We start from the raw sequence: 24071 nt of genomic DNA, 5'->3' as shown, positions 1-24071 counted from the left end.
TTTACTTACTACTACCAAAGTGAAATAAATGTTCTATTAGGTGCACACTTTTTTAAATAATAATTTATGTTAGATTTAATATTATGTATGTATAAAGTTTTAGGTACCTAATATTTATTACAATTTCCCATTACTCACGAAAATTTTCCCCCCATATCCTCACAGCAGGAAAGAGTTTAAAAATATTGGTTGCGATCAATCCGTGTATGAACTTCACAAGTCAAGCAATGTGAGGTGTTCAGTCATCCGCTCATGCGGGCGAGCCTCTAAGTGCGCGAACAAACTTATTCATTACTCACTCCCTTGTGTCTTGCAATATTTCGTCCCTTCGTAAATCAGAGTGAATTGCGGCATTGAGTTAGCTAAAATGAAATATAATGAATTTATCTTTTACCGTTCCGAAATCCGGGTTACTTTAGCCACCTAAAAAATATTTATTACAACTCATAAGATAGGTAAATGAATTAAACCTTTAAAAAAATCATCGGTTAACAATTTAAATACACACTAAACAAACATAATAAATAAAAGTTTTGCTCGAGATTATAATATGACATGTCTTAATCTTGTCTTAAACAGATAATGTTCTTTACCGGCGATGATCTTATTTCCATTTAGCTCAATTTATTTCATAAATAATAGGAAAACCGCTGTTTTATTGTGATTCACCGAGAGCTCTAGCGGACTTGGATTCAAGCCAATATTTAAAGGCGGTCGCAAAAACCTATTGTTTTGGTCAAACTTTGTCAATATTAGGGTGTATCGCAAACTATTGGACTTCATTTACGAGTGATGGTCCAGGGGGAAGTAACGAATACAATTTGTACCTGGCCCGGGGTCTATTGAGATTATCAGACTGATGCGGATCCACACCACTCCAGTGTGTAAGCGATATGCGATAAGCGATGTAATTGCAGCCTTAAAACCCCGTTTTATATGAAAACGCATTTTCCCTAGTTAAACCTATTTTTTCGTAACATCTTGATGAAAACTCGATCATTAAAACGAGTTTTTACCGTAACATAGCTCTGTTTAGTCACGCTCAACCTTTTAACCTCCTCACTTCGCTCGTTGTCACACCTATCTTCTGACCCTGACAGAAGGGTTTTTACGGTATCATTTATAGCGATGATCCATGCACTCGCACAATGGTGCAAAATGTGGATCAATGTAACCGTCTATAAGTTCACAATGACAAAATGTGACAGTGTACTAAATAGGCTTATCGGGGACTCAACATTCTACAGATATAATAGGTTTATGTCGCCATTAGAAAATAGGGACTAAATTCATCGTTTGGTGTAGACCTTATACATCGTTTAGAATACTACCGCTTCATTTGTATTCAAGAGGTCTTTACAATGATATTGAGTGTAAATATTCCACTAACTTTCTCAATAATTGTGATAAGGGTGGTAGTGAGGTTGAGAGAGTACTAGAATAAATCGATTTTCTAGAATTAATAACGGTTATAATCAGACCTAAGCAAATATATTCGTAAGCTACAAAAGCAATTTTGATTTTAAACCGAGGACATTGGAAAATCGTAAACCTTGCTATAACTTAAGGCAAGTAGTATCTTCCCCCATTATCTGTATTTTAAGTCAACGAAAAATTTGACGATCGACGTCGACTATGTAATTTTCAGTTGGAAACATATACATATATACTTACAACAAGTTATATAATATTATAAATGAAGTGACAGTGTTGCAAAGACGAGTTTAAAATTAATAATGATTTTACATATTACAGACATCAGAACTATTGATTGTTTTAATTAGGAATCAGCCTTTGTTAAATTCGTTTATATGTACCCATTTAGACTAATCAACTCTTTTTTCACAGCTAACTCAACTCCAACTGAACATTCATACTGTATATGAATAAAGCATTGTCCACATTAGAGCAAATGCACCGGATAATTGTATTATGCACAGACCGCGACCGCAGGTAAGCGCCTTCCGTGGCAGCCCCTTGACCCAAAAACCCTTTGTTAAACGAGTGCCCGCACTAGTTCAAACTGTAGTCATAATTTGCACGAGCAATTTGTTGGGCCTGTTTTGTTTTTGTTTAGTAACCTTAAACTTATTGATAAAGTGCTTGTAGATTGCTGTATGAATATAAAGTGTATTCATTCTTACGTGTCTTATCATGTAAACAAACGTGACATCAAAGTATCACTCCAACAATACAATCCATAGACAATCTAGACATCGTAATGTTAGATGTTTTTGAGGTGATCCGTTCGTTACTGCGATTATTGATGAAAATCCTATTAGAAATGATAATTTTCAGTAGTTATTTGGTTGATTTCAATACTTTGCGAGTTTCTTTAAGCATAAAAGATAAATATACAATTGCTTTTAATTGGTTTATTATATACTGGTCAAATTACCCTTCCAACTATGGTTTTAAACTATGGTCAAATTACTTTTTGACTACAATGACGGATATATCTGCACCGTAGGTCCAACGCCGAAGACGGATTAATCCGTCACAGACCACAGAGCAACATAGACCTACGTACATAAATGCATAAAGTTCAATTTTAGTTTTGACCCTTCAGTGACGTGGCGCCTGAGTGTCAGCTTTTGCGTTAGACACGGCGACGAAAAGGTTAAGAATTATGTGTTAAATACACACAATTCTTCGCTTCGTCGCCGGTAGGGCAGCTAATATGGATGGATCGTTTTTGTTTTTTTTTTTGCCAAATTTTGTACCGTTTCAAGCCGAATTTTAGCTGTCGAGTACTTGAGTAAATATTAGGTTATTACAAGAAACACGATGTTCTTAATTTATTTTGCACCTATAATTTATCTAGCTCCTAGTCATTTGCACTATGTATGCGGGCGAGCAAAGTAGGTCAAACCCAAGATGACTTGGATAGGTTAGGTTGCGGAGTTATCCATCGATAGCAAATATTTTCCTAGTATGCCAATGCCAAACATGGACATTTGAAAGGAATGAGGAAATAACATAAATAATCGAAACAAATCAACTAAGCTGCCTGATTATTTTTAGGTAATCTTAGTAAGATCGTAGATTAAACTTTTTCAGTTAAGACATTTTCAAGATATTGTATTTTATTTTATTAATATTTTACAATCACAGATCTTAGATTAACGTAACCATTGTTTTGATTAGTTCGCTCTTTTGGTTCTAATAAATAATTAGGTACTTAGTTAAACGTTTTATTTTTATTTTGATTGCAGGCTACGAGGATATTTGATTCTAAGGTTAAATTGGTATAATAAAAAGATAAAACAAAAAGGTACAAAAGGCATCACAAGCGAGACGACCGTGTTTGAATGAGATTAAGAGCTTATTATTTAATTTCAAAGTATTGTTATGAATTTCTAAACACTTCCGAAAAGGTTCCAGAGGTTGCGAAGGCTTAGCCATATTAATGAACGCTCATCCCTCCGCATTTGGTATAAAAAATAAAGCCGCCTAGAGGAATCTTTATTATTTTGCCTAATAAAGTAATTTCGGGAAAAATAATGCTCTCACTTTACTTTCTAATCCCAGTAGAGCACAATTTATGGCTAAAGCGGTTACTAAATTTTTCTTAACCAAAAGAAAAATTATATTTCCTTGAAACTTTGACCAGCTTTAGCCACCTTAAGAATACGTATTTTATTGTTGTTGTATATTTCGTACGTATAAATATTAAAGTATTATGTTTTGAAAATTAGAAATTAAATAGCAATAATATTTTTACAGACTTTTTTATGCGGACTAAAGGTGCAATATTTAAAAAAAATTGAATCAATAGTAATTACATATTATAAAATAAAATTTTATTTATTTTGTTTTCAAATAGAACGAAACAAACCAAAGTAATTCTGATACCTTTAATAGGTAATTATTTAAATGTTATTGAAGTTGAAGGTAATTAGTACTAGAGTATTAAGATCGTGGTATGTCAAAAGGATAATCCGTTTGATTTAGCGCGCTATTCAGAGTAATTAATTGTATGAAAAGATGAGTATAAAATCAGTTTATATTAAATGGTAATTCACATGGAAATTCACGAGGTAATTTGTGTGTCTTAACCATGTGCTTTGCATATTCATACGAGGCTATTCTCCGTAGTGAGGCGCTATGCGCTTGCTTGTTTTATTTAATTGCCTTATGTTCATGATTTCCAACCAAATAATTATCACTTTAAATTACGTTGATGAGATTCACCCCACCAGGGAGACGCATAATTATTGTGTAGCGTATTTAGATATACCGGGCTAACAATAATAATAGAAAGTTTGAATGTTTATTCCTCTTTTACGCAACGGCATCCCCCTAAGGGATAAAATTAGACACACGGATAGTTTATTATAGCCTATAAAAGTACATTATGAACACGTTTAGGACCTAAGAGGTTAAAATTTAGTATAAGAAAAAGGAAACGGCAGGGAGAAGTTAAATGACTTATTTTCAGACGAAGGCATGGACCAAGGCTAGTCTCAAATAAATACCAAGCAGGAACATTTTAATTTTATTATGGCTACTGACCCCTTAAAATTTGAACTTTAGTGTTAATTTCCTACTTCAACTGGCTGTTCTTGCTGCATACCCAATCATAAAAATTATTATAATCTTCCTGAAATAAAGTTTCCTGAATTTAAGTTACATTTGTAATTTAATGAATGTAACACTTAAAAGAGTTTAATAACCCACAATGGCGCGCCATGTGCGGGACAGGCTCGCGCGCCGATGATACGGTACTGTAAAGGTTTACAACCTTTACAGTCTTTTGAATCTGTGACTGGTTAGTTATGATATTTAAATTTAGAATATCAGCCCGCTGTCAAATGGAACGCGGTGCGCATTCGGCATTCGATGAGAGGCAGCGATCAAGTGTAGATATTTGATTGTAAAACTAGCTCAAATATATTTGCTCACAGAAGAAACCGTATTTTTGCCCACAGCGTCCTCCCGTTTAGGTCGTCCTCTTTACAGTACCCTGCCATACCATACACCATTTTTTATCGAGTTTGAGTGGCAATACACATTATGTTATACAATTCAGTTAATATGGTTCTCGAGCCCCCAAGCGCTATATGCCCTAGGACAGACAGACTAACGGAAATCGGAGACTTAGTAATAGGGTTCCTTTGGGTACTGAACCCCAGAAATGAGTGCCACAATTAGTTTTGCCAGAAACTATGTTTGGATAATAATTAACGCGTGTAAAACATTTTCTTGAAATTATTTTTAAAATAGGACCTATGCGAATATTTTAAGACCCCACGCCCACACTTCTCAACCATGCCATTAGCATTCAGAAACTTCTGAGTTCTTGTTGATTAACATTTAAAACACTATTTAACGCAGATTCTGCAACAAATTAATCATAACTTTGGCTGCCAAGAAAACAAAACATGAAATCAAACTTGGGTCGAGGTTCTGAACGTCAGCAGTGGGTACGGCCGGTAATTACCAAGGGGTAGGATGCTATATAAAATTTGAAGCTACAGAGCCAGTGTCGAGTCGAGTTCACAAATTTGTATTCCAAACTCACAATAAAGTTCATTTAAATATAAATGCGACAAGACCTTTAACCCCAGTAAAGGCTGTCAGTCGTATAAACCGAGTCGTAATTTTTTAGGACGACCCAAAATAACTGGATGCTTTTAATAAGTAGAAGCACAATGAAGTGAAACATTAAAATTTTCTAATTCGTAATGCTTAGTGGTCACTAATGCTGTTAAGTGGCCCCTGAATTGCCCTTTCATTCGCAAAACTTAAATAAAACTCAGACGTGACCGCAGTAGAAAAGTCAAATTTGGACGGCTATAAGATTATTTAATATGATGAAAAAAACCTTATATATTATTGCAGGTACTTAGTTAATTACCTTAAACTCAGTATTTGACAAAGAGTCTAGTTAGCCCTCAGCATCGATAATGTTAAATGACTTTGTTATTTCTCACATCAACATTTTGTACGCAGTTTGACTTTCGATTGATGAGAGACGGTAATAGAGGATGTACGTACCGATTTGTCTGGCGGACAAGTCTGTAAATGGCTGACGTGAGATCTAATTCCCGTTAGGTCACAGAATAAATAATAGTACCAGGTACAGAAGACTCACTCTCTAACAAAACGCGTCTGTTATGATCAGGACAGATATTGGCCGCTAGGTGGCGACAGCGCCACGCGGGGCTAGCCACCAAAATTGGTGTGGAACGAATGTACTTGTAGCTACCTGTTGCAAAGCGACGAAATCGCGGAGTGAGAGACCGAACAATAGCGAAGGTCTTCGTTTCAGCTTAGGCAAAAATGCTTTGCAAAAATGTATCCGTCGGTCTCCTGTACAGATCGCACTTCTTAACCGATTCCCGTGAAATTTTGTGAGCAGGTTCGATGATTAAATATACTTTTTTGTATATTCAATACATGTATTTTTTTAAATTGGCGAATCCATGGTATATAAATAAATAGCGATTTCGATATCATCAGAGTTTTTTCTTTTTAAGTCATGTTTAGAGAGCGTTTGGTAAAAAATACAGAAATTCAGGTTTAGGCGGTATTCAAATAATGTAATTCTTATTCGAGAATACCTAAGTATTCAATTGTCCCTAACTTAGCTACGCTAAAGATACATGAGGATAACAGAGCCCTAGTGTTGACAATGATCCTAATTACATATAACTGTAATGTTCAGGCTTTACCTAGCGAATAATTATTAACCTCACCAAGTTAGCATATTTCGTATAGTCATCCCAAAATATCTAAGACGAGGAAAAGAAGGAAGGAAAGTTATAAAAAGCACCCATTTAGCGAAACTGTGCCTAAGAGAAAGAACAAAATCGATACAAAGTTAATTAGGTCCGTTTATATTTGCGGGCGTGCTCAGCTCGAACAGGTCGTGTGTTATCCTTGCTTGCGAAAATGAGGAACACGTAGGACAACTAATATTACTATAACCCTGATAATAAGTAGAAACCGGAGAACACTTAGTACACGTCACCGAACACAGTCATACAGAATTGTAATTATTCTGAATACGTCATTTTCAGCAAATTATATTCATCCTTCCGTCTTTTTTTTTTTTCTTTAATTTTCATATTGGTGTGCAACATAACTTAGTTTGTTAAAGTCAGACCGTAAAAAGTCTGCAGCGATTTTGATAGCCCACGCAATGAAAGTGTCATTTTAAACGTCAAACTTCTATGAAATTATGACGTATACATAACACTTACACTGCGTGGGCTATCAAATCCGCTGCAGACTTTGTGTGGTGCGACTATAGTGAGAAGTTATTGTGTTATTGTGCGCTTGACTGTTTATCTAAGTGCAACTGATTGGTTTTTAATAAGTTTATATAAATTAAATCGACACATTGGTGCAGCCGCCATCAGATTTATAGGAGCGCCCGAGGTGCTCTTAAATATCTGAACACGCACTCTAATTACTGTGTTACTACGTGTGTGTGGGTGTGTATGTGTGTGAATATGAAAATTTTATTGTTTTTTTCTATTTTTTTAAACTAGGTACTGTCAATTTATTCTTGCTGAAAATTGGTTTCCGTATAGGTAGTACTTATTTGCTACAATCATGTAGATATCAATTAAATAAAAAATCAGCCATCTAAGTTCCTTAATGTACCTTACACAGACTGGCATACATCCAACAATACTAAATAAGATAATGTAAAGAGGAAATGCAAGAAGCGTTGTTATAGCGGATGTCTTAATGGTGTTAACGTTGCGAAATGTATGTGCAGTAGCATGACATAGCGGCAAAAACATTACCAGTAAATTGTACACAGCATTACGAGTATACACGGTGGCTAAAAAATAATTGCATTCCCGTTGCCAGCGAGGTTTCGGAATTATACTGAACAACTTTTACTATCGGACCAAGCCCGAAATATACATTTTGGCTGGTCCATTTTCCATGGGAGGGTAGGTAAATGTTTTTTTCGCGATTTCGAGGTTGGTCCCATAGTAAAAGTTGATCAGTATAATCCCAAACTCTTCCTAGCAACGGGCATGTTGTTATTTTTTAGCCACCTGTATTTAAGACCGCTGTTCACAGGAAATTATCGAAGGCCTGAGTTTTACGCCGTTTGTGTTACATTTACCTAATGATTTAGTTAAACTTCCTTATTTTGAAGGCCTCGGGGACAATGCAACTTTTAATTGATCATTGCTTGTTGTTTAACTTTGTTGTTTAGCTGCCAAAAGTTGCCCTATAATTAATTAAAGACGCGAAACATGTACTTTTTATATGAGAGGTAATAAAAAAATACAATAGAAACCATGTGTGTAGTCATCAATCTTTTTCAATTCCTATAACCCGTAAACATCAAAAATATTGGTCAACCTAAGCAAGAATGGTCTCATATGACAAAGCTTACTATTACATTTTATAACACTTACACTAAAAATATCCAAACTTTATAATTGTGATGTTTAATGCTGACTTTTTTATTTGTAAAAAAAATAAGTTTGTTTTTATTTACCGCCTTACAAAACTTACTTGCCATACCTCAAACAGCACGAAAGAAATTCCGGTCCTTGAGGACCCAGACCTGACATTAGCAGAAAATATGAGTACACAGCCGAAGGCCCAGCTGCGAACGAATGAGATTTTTCACGTCCCTACTCTACTGCTGCTGAGTCCCTGGTATAACCCGTCCACGTATTTTTATAAACATTTTATTTAAATAACATTTACTACAGAATATTAAAATCAATAGAGGTTTCCAGAAACAGACATTTGAAAAAATTTAAATGGCCCACGTTCCTAATTAAGTTGGTACACTTTGATTTTATTCAAACGTTTGAAGCTAGAAGTGCATCTACAAGATTGCATAAGCCAACACGAGAATGCTACCGAGTGTAAATTTAACGAATATCGCTTACCTTTTCGTTTGCAATTGGGCGTGAAATCGAGTTAACTTCTGGGAAATGTCCCAATTCCGGAAACGGAACTTTACCATTCAAATTCATGTTTCAGTGTCGCTTCTTTGACTCTTCAAGCGGGTAAATTTTGTTTTTATTCGTACAATTCTTTATAAGAATAATTTTACGTGACTTGACTTGATAGGTAATAAAATATTTGACCTGAATGGCCGCCGTATAAATGAAAAAAATATCTGCAGGATTTTAAGGTACAGTAAAAAATACAATGGCGTCAATGTCCTGGAAAAAATAAAACGAAGACAGGAGGAATGAGAATAATTATACTAATGTACTTAAAAATATTATAATAACTTAGGGAAATATTAGATATAAAACCATTTAAAAATCAAACTAAAAGAGCTCAAAATATATATTTGGTTTTTACTAATTAATTAGTTGTAAGAGTTTTATAAAGCCAGGATTAAACAAACGAAACTAACTTAGGTAGGTACATTCAGCATCATAGTTAGCGTATGAAACTATTTGTCTTTGGTAGTCATTTGAGCTATAACTGTGAGGGGGCAGATGGAGGGGCTCACAGGGATGATGGAGTGAAAGACAGGATCCAGAGCGATGAGGGGTATTTATTATTTAAATAAAAAGGCACAATATGTGCCTTGGTGATGATGTAGATATATATCTGGAAGGTGTGCAGGGCTACAAAACGAGCACTATACTGAACTGCACGCACTTATGAATTATTACGTTTACGTTTCACTAATAAAAATCACACTTAAACGGTCGTGTTTAGAAAACTTGGGAAGTACAGTCTGTTAGATTAAAATGATGTTCATCGATCAGAGTATGTGATTGAACTGAAAATAAAAATCATTGAATGGAATTTGGAATAGGATTTGAATTTCAAAAGGGAATTTAGTATTTGTATGGTTCCAGAATTAGTATGAAGGTTAATAGTGTAACGTTTCGTTATACGCACCGTTACAATAACCTCTTAAAACCTTAAAAACTTAAACCTAAATATCACATCAATTTGTAGTTGTACGTAGGTATAAATCTACTATGTTGAAATGCCAAGGAATCCCAAACTACATCCCAGATTTTGGCACCCTTTATATTGCCTTTATAACATATGCACAATATTCATCCAAAGCATCTGGGATGGACGTACGAATAGACTGAGGCGATTTCGTAAATGTTTCATTTCATAAAAGCACTTGCCCCAGAAGAGGCAGTTTCTATAAGACGATATTGTCATATGGAAATAATACAATTCTTCGTTGCGCTTCTTAGTTCTGCTATGTGATTTGTCAAACTTTTTGCGACGAAAACCTTATTAGTTTTCTTATTCCAGTTTCCAAAAATCAAGCACATTTTATAAGCACACGCCACGTCAGGGACGACACACCAAACGCACAAATGCCGAATTGAAGTATTATAGGAAACAGGAAGACATATACCTATCAAGTATACTTTTTTTAATACTTGAATTATCGTTGTATAAATAAATGTAAATATTATGTTTTAAATTATAAGCACGTAATTTAAGACATTAATATTATCATTAAAAAATACGTAGAGTAAAATAAATAAGTAAATACACTCTTATTTGGCCACAAATCCTTAAGGCCCACTTGCACCATTCGACTAACCCAGGGTTAACCGGTTAAACCTGGAGTTACCATGGTTACCAGTACAATTTGACACTGGGTTGACGGTTTAACCGATTAACCCCGGGTTAGTGGGATGGTGCAAGTGGGCCTAAAAAATCTAACCCTGAAAGTAAATAGATAACTCTTGTCGAACGTTTTGTTTTAACTAAGAAATACTTTAAACAAATCGTGTTTCTTGTTTAGCGTCTGAAGGAATCGGGAGGTTAAAGCATTTCAAAGTTACTTAATTAGTTCAACTTACTTACTTGTTTTTGTTAATCTGTATTTCTTTTGAATCTTCTTTAGTAATACGAATTCAAAATTAGCTACTCTACCTTTGGCGTTGAAATGAATGTGTAGTGCAATAGTGCTAACCACCAATTGTTTTTGTTAATCTGTATTTACTGGTGAGAACCTGTAATTGGCTTTTTGTATCACATTTATAAAACCTATTAACATGTTAACAGCTGTTGGATCTCCGAATAGTAATAAATAAATAAATAAACTTTACCATGACACTAATTGAAAGTCAAGAAAACAAATCCGTATCAAAATTTAACGGTTTTAAAATAAACCATTCATTTGACTGTTAAATAATTTCTAGATAAGTACCTAAGCTACCATTTAGGTATCGGTGCTACAAACAAAAATATCTAGTAATTATATTTTAATCCAGCCAAGATAAATTACACAAATCGTCGGGTGACAAGCAAAATTCACTAAGTACCACCACAAGTTCATAGCCATAGTGAACCATATTAGTACTCAAAGAAGGTCGATTTTTATTTAAACATTTTTTAGTAATTAGTGACTTTTGCTTGTCGCCTGACGAAATTACCTAATCAAAAATACTTCAAACTAGCGCAGGCCAATTGGAACTTACACTGATATCAAAACGACTTCTAACTGATGTCATTCGGTTATTGTGTATTTTAATTGTACATGGGGTGGCGCGGGCGAGACGCACGATAACTAAATAACATGATTCAAATAAGATTATAATGTCAGTGTACGTTCGAATTGGCCCGTATTTAATGAATTTAGGTTAGTTATTCGCTCGTTAGTCATTTACCGCATTTTATCATAAAGTAGGTACACAAACAACTCCGATGCCGTAAAAATCGAATATCTATATTTCACTATCTGCCTCACTCTTTCTTGCATATTCGAGCTCCTTTTAGTGGTTAGAGGAAGGAAGGAAAGGCTTCTCATGTCGATGATGATATACAATGAAAACATGGTTCCCCTCAATCGCTAGTCGAATCGCCTCACACGATGTCCTTCCTATGTTTTTTTTTCTTAACTTCTTGTAAATAAATTCTGTGGGCAGCTCAACGAGACACTTCATTGGTGCAAATCGCCAGCAGATTTAATAATTTAGTGACCTGTAGGTACCGATGTATTTATGTACATGGTAAAATTTTGTACATTCCGAACACAGCGTCTAAAATGTAATAAGTATGATATTCTGAATTAAAGCCAATTGTTATTTTATGAATAGATTGCCTTGAGCCAAAAACGGTTAACTATTGTAATATGTATTGGAATGTTTAATATAACGATGGCTCCCTCCTACGCATGTCCAAGGATATAATATTGTATGCGTAGGTGTTGGCAGATTTAACATTTAGATATGGCTATTTATATTATCTATTTTAATATTGTAGGCCCGGCGTAGTATTGCTTTGTGTTATTAACACCAAAACACGAAATTTATAAACGTACCTACACAGGTATCAATAAATCAATAGGTGGTACCTACTAAAACATGAATACGAGTGTCAACCATATCCCCAAATTATTCGCTATGTGTAGCAATGAATAATGATGCTTTCAGACATTGGGCAGCGGGTTGGCGGGAAGCTAGCCTAATGTGTGCATGGTTGATTTGTGGTGTAAAGGGTGACCACGCTACATAGAGATCGAGCTGCTTTTGCAAAATGTAATCTGACAAGTAAACTCAGAGCCATAGGGGCTTGATACACTGCGTCCGACTGGCATGTCGTCGAAAAAAACACTTGAATCAAAATCTTACTATTATTACATGATATATAATTGTTGTGTGCGTGGCCTTACCTCTGGCGTATGTCTACTTATTAGCATCCTTCACCTCTATTTTGATGTCGACTAAAAACATGTTTTTTACTCCACTGTGACCGAAATCACAATGTTGCAAAAACTGTGCTCGAGATTCTGAACAATTCGCATGACCAGGGTACCCTCGTCAACGTAGTGCAAACACCTGATAATCTTAATAACGGCTTATAGCAAAGAGAAACGGAGTGCTTCCGGTTGCTTATTATTTATCTTACCAGCCTTAGCCTAACGCGTCTGGCGTGAGTTGCAAAAGCCATTGTCGTATATTCAATTTAATTTTCTTTTTGAGCGATATTAACAATACACTACTATACATAATAACAAAGTTTCCATCGACTTGTCGATATAACTAAATGGTTGGGTCATAATTTACTTAAGTATAAAGTTTATTTAAAGAAAATCAAGTCGACTACTTGCCACAAACCGGCTTAGGTAATTTTGCTTTGGAATAAGTTTTATAAAGTGCCTTGAACAAACAAATGACTTATTTAACAAGACAGGTATCTTGAACAAAATCGAACAGTCGCTAGAAGTATTACAGATCCTACATACACAGACACAAATATACAAAGTACCTATGTACATGAAGGAAATAAGTTTCGCTTGTCAACATTTTGAGTTAAAGAAAATTTAAATTAGGTAAATTATAGTCACAATTATCGCTTATATCTATAATATCATACTATTATGTATAGTTAATACCTATTAGGTATGTTACTTTTGACAGCGCGCGTCAGTAAGACATGAATGCTATGTTACGAGTAGATGTAGGTATTTATAAACTATAATAACTCCCCATTAAATATAATATGCTTCTAAATATTCAAGTTGAATTGATTATCCCCAAATAACCTGATATCGATACCCCATTTAAGAACCTTGAAATAAGATGAATTACTACACTCAAGAGGAGTCCGAGCGAAACAGTTTTCTCTATACCATAAATTTGACCAATTACGGGCAAGGGAAGGGACCATTTGTCACAGAACACAAAAACGGCGCCGTCCCACGACCCGTCAGTCCGTCTGTCCACGGTGAACCTCCGTCAAAACGGCGCCGACAGACAGATCGTATTTATAACCCTTACCAAAATTGCGGGGAATGTAAGAAAATCTTACACCTTTTTTAATTTAAGAAAAACATTTCTGGCAGATGTGCCTTTTCGACTCACTGCCATATTTAAGATTTTTTAGGTATTATGTATTTTACTTGTAATAGTTTTTTTTGGCTGGATGTACGAGTGCCGTGCCGGAATGTACCTGATATTGTTTCCCTGATGCTGAGTAACGTTTTCTGCTTAAACCTCCGTCGACACAGTAAATCTTTGTATGTCAACCTTGAACCTTAGGTATAACAACCTTTAAAAATGCTCATGACTTACTGGCGTTCTTAGGCGGCGGTATCCGCTTACCGTCATTTGTTTGAGGTTGGGTATACCACTGCTTGTCATGGCCGTGGTAAAGTAATATAAAAAAGAAATCGTCAGCGTATCAAAAAGTTGAGTCATGTGTTGGCGTAATGGTTATCACTTATCAGTAATCCGTACGTCGTCGTTTCGCTTCATTTAATTTAACACGCGCTGCAAATAGGTAAATTTGTTAAGGTTTACCAGCGTTGATATCACATCTGTATTATATTTCCTGGTTGCGAAAATTTCCAATGTAAGCATATCACGTTAAAAATTAACTGCAACGGATAAGTAATACTGGAATGAATCGGTATTTTCGTGTAATTTTATCTGTCAATGCAAATTTAATGACGACGATAAAATATTGGCTCAGCTCCATACCGGATTAATGAAAGCACACAAATGTTTAATTAACGCGTGTTTTCAGTGAATAATACCGCAAAATTCAAAGGAAAAGTAATTTAAAACGTGGGATTGACGGCACCATCATATGGCGTTATAAAATCAGAATTGGTTGTCACTGTCACTTGACACAGATTTATGGATAAAATGAGAAATTGAGATTTTTTTTATAGCGATGAAAAAGCTTTTGCAGTTAGCGGTAACCGATAGTGTGCTATTAATTTTCAATTTATCAACCTGTATTTACGGTAAAACAAAAACTACGTACCTATACATCAAGTGCCCCACCACCGTAACAATTTTATTATTTTTGTTTTGTTTAGATTTTTTATTTTTGTTTTGTTTTGTACGTCTTATATAAACCTGTTTATGTGCAATAAAGTGCCATACATGCATAGATTCTTAAATGCGATGATTCTGATTCTATATTTAGTGAATAAGACGTGAAAAACGAAAGAATGCTAAAACAACTCACGTAAAACCTTAAAAAATGACAATCACCGATCTACTAAAGCTATCTTCAAAGTAGTAAAACATCCAACAGAAACAGTAGGTAATTTATTTCACGATGGCACGTATACGCAAGTTGAGTAGCAAAATAAAGCTCCACTTTCAAAACCTCTTAGTTTGTTACCGTTATTTTGAACTTTATCTTACAGTGACATGGAAGCTTTTGCAATGACTAAATAAGGTCAAATACGATGTTGGGAAAGTGATATGTTGATGTCTGAGTTATACCTACGCGAATCTCGTTCAAGAGGGTGATTCAATTTTAATAAGCCCCTTCAAAGAGCCAACTTACATTATCATGTCTCATTCCAACGGCGAGACGACGATTCTGATTGTTTTCATTATGTCACTGCCGTTCTGTTTACGGACGTAACTTTAGAATTTTTGAATTAAATTCTTCCAGTTAAGAAGAGTTTTACAAAAATACTGCGTTCCTTTGTATTTTATCAAAAGAAACGAGAATACGTTTTTAAGATATGCATATTAAAGATTCATCTGATAATTAGATCAAAAGTAAGCAGGAGGAAACAAAATCTAAAAAATGTTTTAACATTAAGACCGCATGACGTTATTATTATACCAACATATATTAAATTAATGTATGCAAACCCGTCTTATTTACTTATATATCACTACACCTTATAAAATAAAGTCCGTGGCCGCGTCTTGTGTGTTTGTTCACCATAAACCCAAAAACTACTGAACGGATTTTCATACGGTTTTCACCTATCAATAGAATGATTCTTGAGGAAGGTTTAGGTGTATAATTTGTTAACCCGTGCGAAGCCGGGGCGGGTCGCTAGTAACTAATATAACGTTCTGTTGTCTGAAACCGACACTTGAGCTAGTTATTTTATACAAGTATACTTGTATACTGTATTATAGAAATATCAGTGGAAACGAGAATTAATTATTTTCCAAGCCCCCGGCTACTATAAAAATATTGCACAACCCATTACCGCAAGTACCGCTAAACTGACAGGTGCAAAAAACTATCTAATTTTTTTATAAGCTTGACGGAATTGCCGTAAAATTTTATGCGAATTTGAGTGTAATTTACACGCCTTTACACGACGTATGAGGGCGTCCTGCCATATGAATATATTTGAATAATTCACGTAGCATCCAAACGAACCGCTTTGCGGGTTTTTGAATTTTATAATTAACAGAAATGTTTTGTTCAATCCTTGTATCGAACCTGAATGCGAGCTCAAATTGAGAAATTTTGTAAAGGATAATAGCTTTTTTTGCTCGTATTTACTAGCATTTCTTATAAAGCACGCTGCATTGAAATCGTGGGCTATTTCATTCCGTGCTTTAAATGAATCATTCCTTTCCTGGTATTTGCTGCACTATGCAACGTCTTATTTCCCGTTAACTTGCGCAAATCTTTATTTTCCTTGATAACCTTTTTCTCCCAACTCACAACAGTTTAAACTGAAATAAATGTCATATACTAAGAAAAAGTGACCAAGGCCTCCAGTGCCCCAGGCTGGAATCGAACCAGCGTCCTCTGCTATCGCGGCAGGTGCCTGAACCACTCGGCCACCGGGCCACAGCGACATTAGTCAAATTTTCCAAGTATATGCACTTCCTACTGAAGGCTTGTGGCGCCCCCTGGCCATCTCTAAGGTAGAACAGTATGGTTCGAACCTTCTATCTGGATCATTCTCATGATGATACCGAGCTAGCGAGAGAGATGGCGCTGCCAATCAATACTATGAAGTATTTGAACAAATTAAATTATTTTTCAGAAAATATTTTAATTTGTTTTTATCAAGTAGAAACACTACTATATAAATTATAAACTGAAATAAATGTCATATACTAAGAAAAAGTGACCAAGGCCTCCAGTGCCCCAGGCTGGAATCGAACCAGCGTCCTCTGCTATCGCGGCAGGTGCCTGAACCACTCGGCCACCGGGCCACAGCGACATTAGTCAAATTTTCCAAGTATATGCACTTCCTACTGAAGGCTTGTGGCGCCCCCTGGCCATCTCTAAGGTAGAACAGTATGGTTCGAACCTTCTATCTGGATCATTCTCATGATGATACCGAGCTAGCGAGAGAGATGGCGCTGCCAATCAATACTATGAAGTATTTGAACAAATTAAATTATTTTTCAGAAAATATTTTAATTTGTTTTTATCAAGTAGAAACACTACTATATAAATTATAAACTGAAATAAATGTCATATACTAAGAAAAAGTGACCAAAGCCTCCAGTGCCCCAGGCTGGAATCGAACCAGCGTCCTCTGCTATCGCGGCAGGTGCCTGAACCACTCGGCCACCGGGCCACAGCGACATTAGTCAAATTTTCCAAGTATATGCACTTCCTACTGAAGGCTTGTGGCGCCCCCTGGCCATCTCTAAGGTAGAACAGTATGGTTCGAACCTTCTATCTGGATCATTCTCATGATGATACCGAGCTAGCGAGAGAGATGGCGCTGCCAATCAATACTATGAAGTATTTGAACAAATTAAATTATTTTTCAGAAAATATTTTAATTTGTTTTTATCAAGTAGAAACACTACTATATAAATTATAAACTGAAATAAATGTCATATACTAAGAAAAAGTGACCAAGGCCTCCAGTGCCAGATAGAAGGTTCGAACCATACTGTTCTACCTTAGAGATGGCCAGGGGGCGCCACAAGCCTTCAGTAGGAAGTGCATATACTTGGAAAATTTGACTAATGTCGCTGTGGCCCGGTGGCCGAGTGGTTCAGGCACCTGCCGCGATAGCAGAGGACGCTGGTTCGATTCCAGCCTGGGGCACTGGAGGCCTTGGTCACTTTTTCTTAGTATATGACATTTATTTCAGTTTATAATTTATATAGTAGTGTTTCTACTTGATAAAAACAAATTAAAATATTTTCTGAAAAATAATTTAATTTGTTCAAATACTTCACAACAGTTTAATTTGTTTAATTTTAATTACGTAATTACTAGAGTCTGGCTAGCCAAAAATTGTTGACAGATATTTCGTTGTTGTATCACCAATTGTCTATGATTATAAAAAAAGCTAAAAGTCAGTTGTCAATTTATGTCATTCATTCAAATTGTTTGCGGTTTATAAGGGATTTATTTTAATTAATATTAATAATGTCTATAATGAGTGAGGTTCGCAAACTATTATTTAAGCTCGTAAATAATTACGACAATGTGCGAAGTCGACGTGTAGCGTTGTATAACGAAAAACTGCAATGTTTACAACTCCTAAACAAATGTAAACAAATTAGGAGGTTGGTGCTCTATAAATATTTTGATACTTAGCATTTAGCATATTTGGCATAGTACGTATGTATTTTTTTTGGTGATGGATTAATATTACGGTATTATCGAGCTAGGTCTTATTTACACTACATTTCATTTTTCGCCTTGTTACAATGGTATATGGTGAGAAAGTGTAAACAAATGTGTTTATCTTTGACTATACTTTAAATAGTGGTAGAAATTATGTGAGCTGACTTTGAGTGCACGTCAACGTATATTTAACTTATATCCTTAGGTATCTTACGTGTGTATAGAAAATCAAATATATTTTCTAGTATCAAAACTATAATTCTTACTACACAAAGTGTGACCAGCCCAAGATTTTTTGAATTTCCCGCCAAACATTTGTTTTTTCAGACTCACAAATTTCAGAAGCCAGACTCTAGTTTTGAGACTAACAGTAAAAACATAGGTTAGTATTGTATGAAAGATCTTTAAAGCGATGAAAAACTACTTAATACTGAATGGTCTCTCTAACAATCACAGCACAAATTTTTGTCAGATGAAATATGCGAGTTGTCGGACTAAAAAGGGTCTGCGCGATGCCTGCGAGCTGCGCTCCAATTAGTATTAGTTTGATCTGACGCGCCGCATAATTTGACTTTGGTTTGGTTTGACCTCTTAAAGCGACATTTATTTATGAATTATACGAACCCTCACAAATGAGATTGTCGCGTCAATATTGTGTTTCGGCCAAAATGGGACGCTACAATGCTTCACTTGAAACAGTGGCCGCAAATTGAATTGCTTGTAGTGGTATAATAGTAAACAGACGTAGGTACATATCATCCGTAACATTTTCATACATATTTATTTCAATCCAATATTGAACTGTAAATAAACTTGTGGGTTCACTTTGAACTACTAATCTATATGTGACGTTCCACGGCAAAAGGTACCTTATGAGGGTTTCTAGTTTCGGAGATATGAAATGTTTTGTAAAGAGGTGAAAAAATGCTCAATTTTTTTTTAATGTGTGATCTGAAACCTTAATGCGTAACGTTTGTTTACCTGTTTTTATTTTTGTTATAAGTTAGTTATAAGCCTAGTAATGTCGTCTCAGAGTTTAGTAGAAAAGGTACCTTATGGAAAAAAGATTGAAAATTCCCAAAAAAAACTAGTCAATACGGGAAAAGAAGTTTGGTAGAGAACTGTATAGCATTCTGCAAAACTAATTTGATAATTTCAGTTCTGGTTGGGGCGCCTCGCAAATATTATAACCGTACATAGACCGACATCACAAATCCAAGTAGCCTGCTATTATACCAAAGTTACTCTCGTCAAGTCTTCCTTAACTAGAATAATCTTCATTTGGTTTGGTCGCATGCAGTAAATCAGCCATTGGTTTGCTGAAAAATGCCAATACCCGACACATTACCTTATGGAATATCTGAGGTCATTGAACCTCAATGCCGCTTATCTTCAATAGCAACCGAAATATATTATTGATAAGAAATAGACGATTTATACCATTACCAAAATATTATTAGTTTATCCTAACTGTTCCATCATCATCATGCCTCATCATGTAACTTAATCACAAGGTACCTTTTCATTACATACAAATTATTGGTCTTTTTTAAGATTATTATGACGAAGAACTAATTAAATTTGGGGCAGTTTAATGTATATTAATATTTTCTATTCATAAAAGATAAACTGTAATATGATTGATATTTTGTAGTGATGTATTATTAGATTTATTTCCATAAGGTACCTTTTCGTAAATGTATGGAGCAAATACTGTTATTGTTATGTAAGTTTAAAGTGGCATAAGGGGTTAAATATAGTATTTAGTTGGGGTTTTAGGATTTATTTCATTTGAATGACAGAATTTCTTTCATATGTGCTCAGAAAAAATGATTGTGTGTCACATTAAAAGTAAAAATATTCAATTTTGTGATTTTATATGAAAAAGTCAGAAAATACATTTTCACCTCTAAATCGGTATTGTTTTTTGCTTAAACTGTCTGTCAGTGTCGTTTTCTAATAGATAAAATTTAAATCTTGAGAGCTCATTGCAATCAATCGTGAAAAGAAATAAAACTTTATTTTCAAGAGATTGGTTAGTATACACATAAATCAATCGATATCAAAAGTTTCTATTTGCATTACAGAACAAGTCGCAATATTTTTTTAATCTCAGATATATAAGGTATTATTATTTGTAGTCAACTATGTAACTTACTTCAAGAACATAGTTTTTTAGGCGGCTAAACTTAAAACTTCTCTATCGTAAAGTTGCTCATTCCACAACATTATTTTCAAAAAATCATATCTCTGTAACTACGCAACCTAGAAGGTTGATCTTTTGTGTTATCGATAGCTTATTTATTGTATATTACTGGGGTATGCATAACTCCATACCCGCCATAAGGTACCTTTGACCGTGGGACGTCACATATTAATAAACGCGAGCCGCTTTGACGGAAAAACCAAAAGAAATTATGCTCAATCGAAAGAGCTTGAAAAAATATCACTTTTGAATCGAGAACATATATCCGCAAAATTCGTATTGTCGCGTATTTTGCATTTAAAAGTGAAAAAATTTCGACAAACAATACTAAAGGCTCAATTTGTTGGTTGACATTTGACAGCTATGCGTTGCGTTTAGAAACTGCAAACATGCTTACAAGTTAGGTTGGTCGTTTTTATTTTTTAATAAAAAGCAAGACGAAATTACTGTTTATTTGATGACTTTTCGGTATGTATAATGGTTATTATTTGCATTAAGTTTCGTTTCATATGGATATGTATACCGGTATCATTATTACATAAATTTGTTTTTAAGCCAGAACGTGCGATAGTCTGTTACGGCTTTTAAGACGATAGCAACACTGCCTAGACGTCAACGACGGCTGTTATTCGAAAATACATTATCCGGTACTCCAGACGTGATAAAAACCTGTTAAATAGTGTATTGTGTGTGTTAACAATAAAAAATAGTCACCGAACATAGTGCAAAGTGCAAACGCCATCGTAACGTAACGAGATTTGAACTTCAAAGCGTTCCATGGGTGTATTGTGTTTAGTATAAACATCGGTCTCTCAGTTGTATTTTAATATTTCAGAATGATTCCAAATATTCTTACATGTCAAGGCACTACTAGCTACCTGGAAATGCAAGTGAAAGCAACCTTGAAGCAGCTGTGATAAACTAATAAGTGAGCGAGATGAAAATGACGTTGTTCAAAGAAACTTTGAGTTAAGTGCCAGCTGACTGTAACTCACTCTAATTAAGTACATTGCCAGTGTGAAACAGTGCAAAAAGCTACAGTGTATTATGGACATATTTAATAACTGTGCTTTAGACTATGAATCAAATTTGAGGTGTATCGGTGAATTGGAAAGTCAACTGCATAAAGCTAATAAGTTATCTCCGGAGTCAATGTAAGTTGAATATAAGATTAAATATAATAAGATATATAGATAGTATATATGTCGCAGTCAAAAATGTGAACTGGTCAAAAGAACTTTTAACCGACAAAAACAAGCAAAACTGCTTTTGACTGAGCATGTTGGTCAAAAGTAGTTTTACCTGAAAATCATTGGTTAATAGTAATTGTGTTGTGACTGTTACTATCAGTCAAAAGTACTCGCAGAGATAGGTAGGTTAGGGTTATTTTTTTGCTACGCCCAAAAAACGAAACTGTTCCCAGAGATAGGTAGGTTAGGGTTATTTTTTTTTTGCTACGCCCTAAAAACGAAACTGCTGCCAGAAATAGGTATGATTTTCAGGTAAAACTACTTTTGACCAACATGCTCAGTCAAAAGCAGTTTTGCCTGTTTTTGTTGGTTAAAAGTTCTTTGGCCAGTTCACACTTTTGACTGCAACAGGTTGGGCTGGACATATGGCAAGGGAAGGTAAAGATAAGTGGGATAGAGAGGAAGCGGAATGGTATCCTAGAGATGGAAAAAGGAGAGAAGGGAGACCAATAATGAGGTGGTCGGATGACATAAAGAAGCATGCGGGACCTAATTGGATAGGGACGGCAAGGGATAGAGAGCTGTGGAGAGAGCTGGGGGAGGCCTATGCCAAGAAGGCAGACTGAAATAATTATTAAAAAGCAATGACATAAAAAATATTTAATAAAGTTGCTAAGGAAAAAATATTGAAACTAATTGATATAAATGAAATGTGAATTTATTTAAATGTAATATGTGCTGAAATTTAATTTTTTGGTCAATAAAGGCTATTCTATTCTATTCTATTCTAATTTGACAGGTGACAACAAAAAAAATATTAATTCCTGCTAAAATTTCAGAGTCATAGTGAAGCGTAGTACATAGTACCAAAACAAGGTTGATTTTTAGGGTTCTGTAGCCAAAGAGTAAAAACGGGACCCCTATTACGAGGACTCCAATATGTTATTAGATCAAAACAAATTATTTTCAGAAAATATTTAATTTAGGCTTAGGGATGGCGAGGCTCCATAAGCCTTCAGTAAGTAGTGCATAAGTATACTTGGAAAAATTCGACCTATGCCGCCGTGGGTGGCCCGGTGGCAGAATGGCACAGGCACCTGCTGCAATAGCAGAGGACGCTGCTTTGATTCCAGCCTAAGGCACTGGAGGCCTTGGTCACTTTTTAGGGTTGCGTACCCATAGGGTAAAAACGGGACCCTATTAAATATTAAGACTCTGCTATCCGTCTGTCTGTCACCAGGCTGTATCTCAAGATCTCATGAACCGTGATAACTAGATTAACTAGACAGTTTCAATTTTCACAAATGATGTATTTCTGTTGCCACTATAACAACAAATACTAAAAACAAATTAAAGAAATATTTAAGCGGGGCCAATGCAATGCTAGGCTGGATATGACTGATGAAATGAGTAAATTTTTATTAATATGTTTTAATATGACATGTTGGTGGCAAACAAGCATACAAGGCTGTTAATGCCGATGGTAAGTGGGAGTTTAGACTAGACCTCTGCTTCTCCAAGGGACTCACATTGCTGACCGAGTAAATTTTTATTAATATGTTTTAATATGACATGTTGGTGGCAAACAAGCATACAAGGCTGTTAATGCCAATGGTAAGTGGGAGTTTAGACTAGACCTCTGCTTCTCCAAGGGACTCACATTGCTGACCGAGTAAATTTTTATTAATATGTTTTAATATGACATGTTGGTGGCAAACAAGCATACAATGCTGTTAATGCCGATGGTAAGTGGGAGTTTAGACTAGACAGTGAATAGAATCAGGCGTTACTTTGCGGAAATCCATACTAATTAAAACCAAAATATTATTTTGCTAATCCGCGAAAAGATAACGTGCTAGTCAATCAGTGCTAACCCGTTATACTTACTTGCGTATTTTTACATGCAATTAATATTCCCACCCTCCCACCGCAAAAATAAATACGCAAATAAATATAACAAACCACCACCAAAAGAATAAACCTCGACACGTGTTTCGCCTCTCTACGAGGCATCCTCAGGAGTTGTTGACGGTCTGACGCCCGGCAACGGAATGACCTGTCTAGAATGGTCGGCCATATTTATACCTTGACCACTCCCCCTACCGTGCAAGTGTGAGTGAGATGGAAAAATTCGTAATAACGGCGATGACGCAACATTCAATTGTTCGTTAAGAATCATGCCCCTATTGTTGTACCTAATTATTTCCAGTTGTTCCAGAACACCCAAACGCAATCCCTTTTCGCAAACATGTAAAATATCAAAAGAATGATTCTCAGATAAAGTGTGACCTGTATCTAATAAGTGCTTTGCAAAATTGGACTTCTCTGGATGGTTATGTCTATATGACGCAACATGCTCTTTATACCTAGTAGTGAAACTACGGCCCGTTTGCCCCACATACACTTTATTGCAATCGTCACAGGTA

The 24071-nt window shown here is 35.3% G+C and overlaps 2 long non-coding RNA genes across 2 annotated transcripts in view; both read right to left on the bottom strand.

Annotated features, from left to right (window-relative positions):
• LOC134798747 (uncharacterized) overlaps positions 1-24071 on the bottom strand; it is a 399895-nt gene that overhangs the window by 226388 nt on the left and 149436 nt on the right. The window lies entirely within an intron of this gene.
• The window catches only part of LOC134798743 (uncharacterized), a 72131-nt gene that overhangs the window by 586 nt on the left and 47474 nt on the right, over positions 1-24071 (bottom strand). The gene's annotated exons all lie outside the window — the stretch shown is intronic.

This window comes from Cydia splendana, chromosome 17 (assembly GCF_910591565.1).
Source record: "Cydia splendana chromosome 17, ilCydSple1.2, whole genome shotgun sequence".
NCBI classification, from domain to species: Eukaryota; Metazoa; Arthropoda; class Insecta; order Lepidoptera; family Tortricidae; genus Cydia; species Cydia splendana.
Note: the sequence above shows the minus strand (reverse complement) of the source record. Positions and strands in the feature narration are given on the sequence as shown.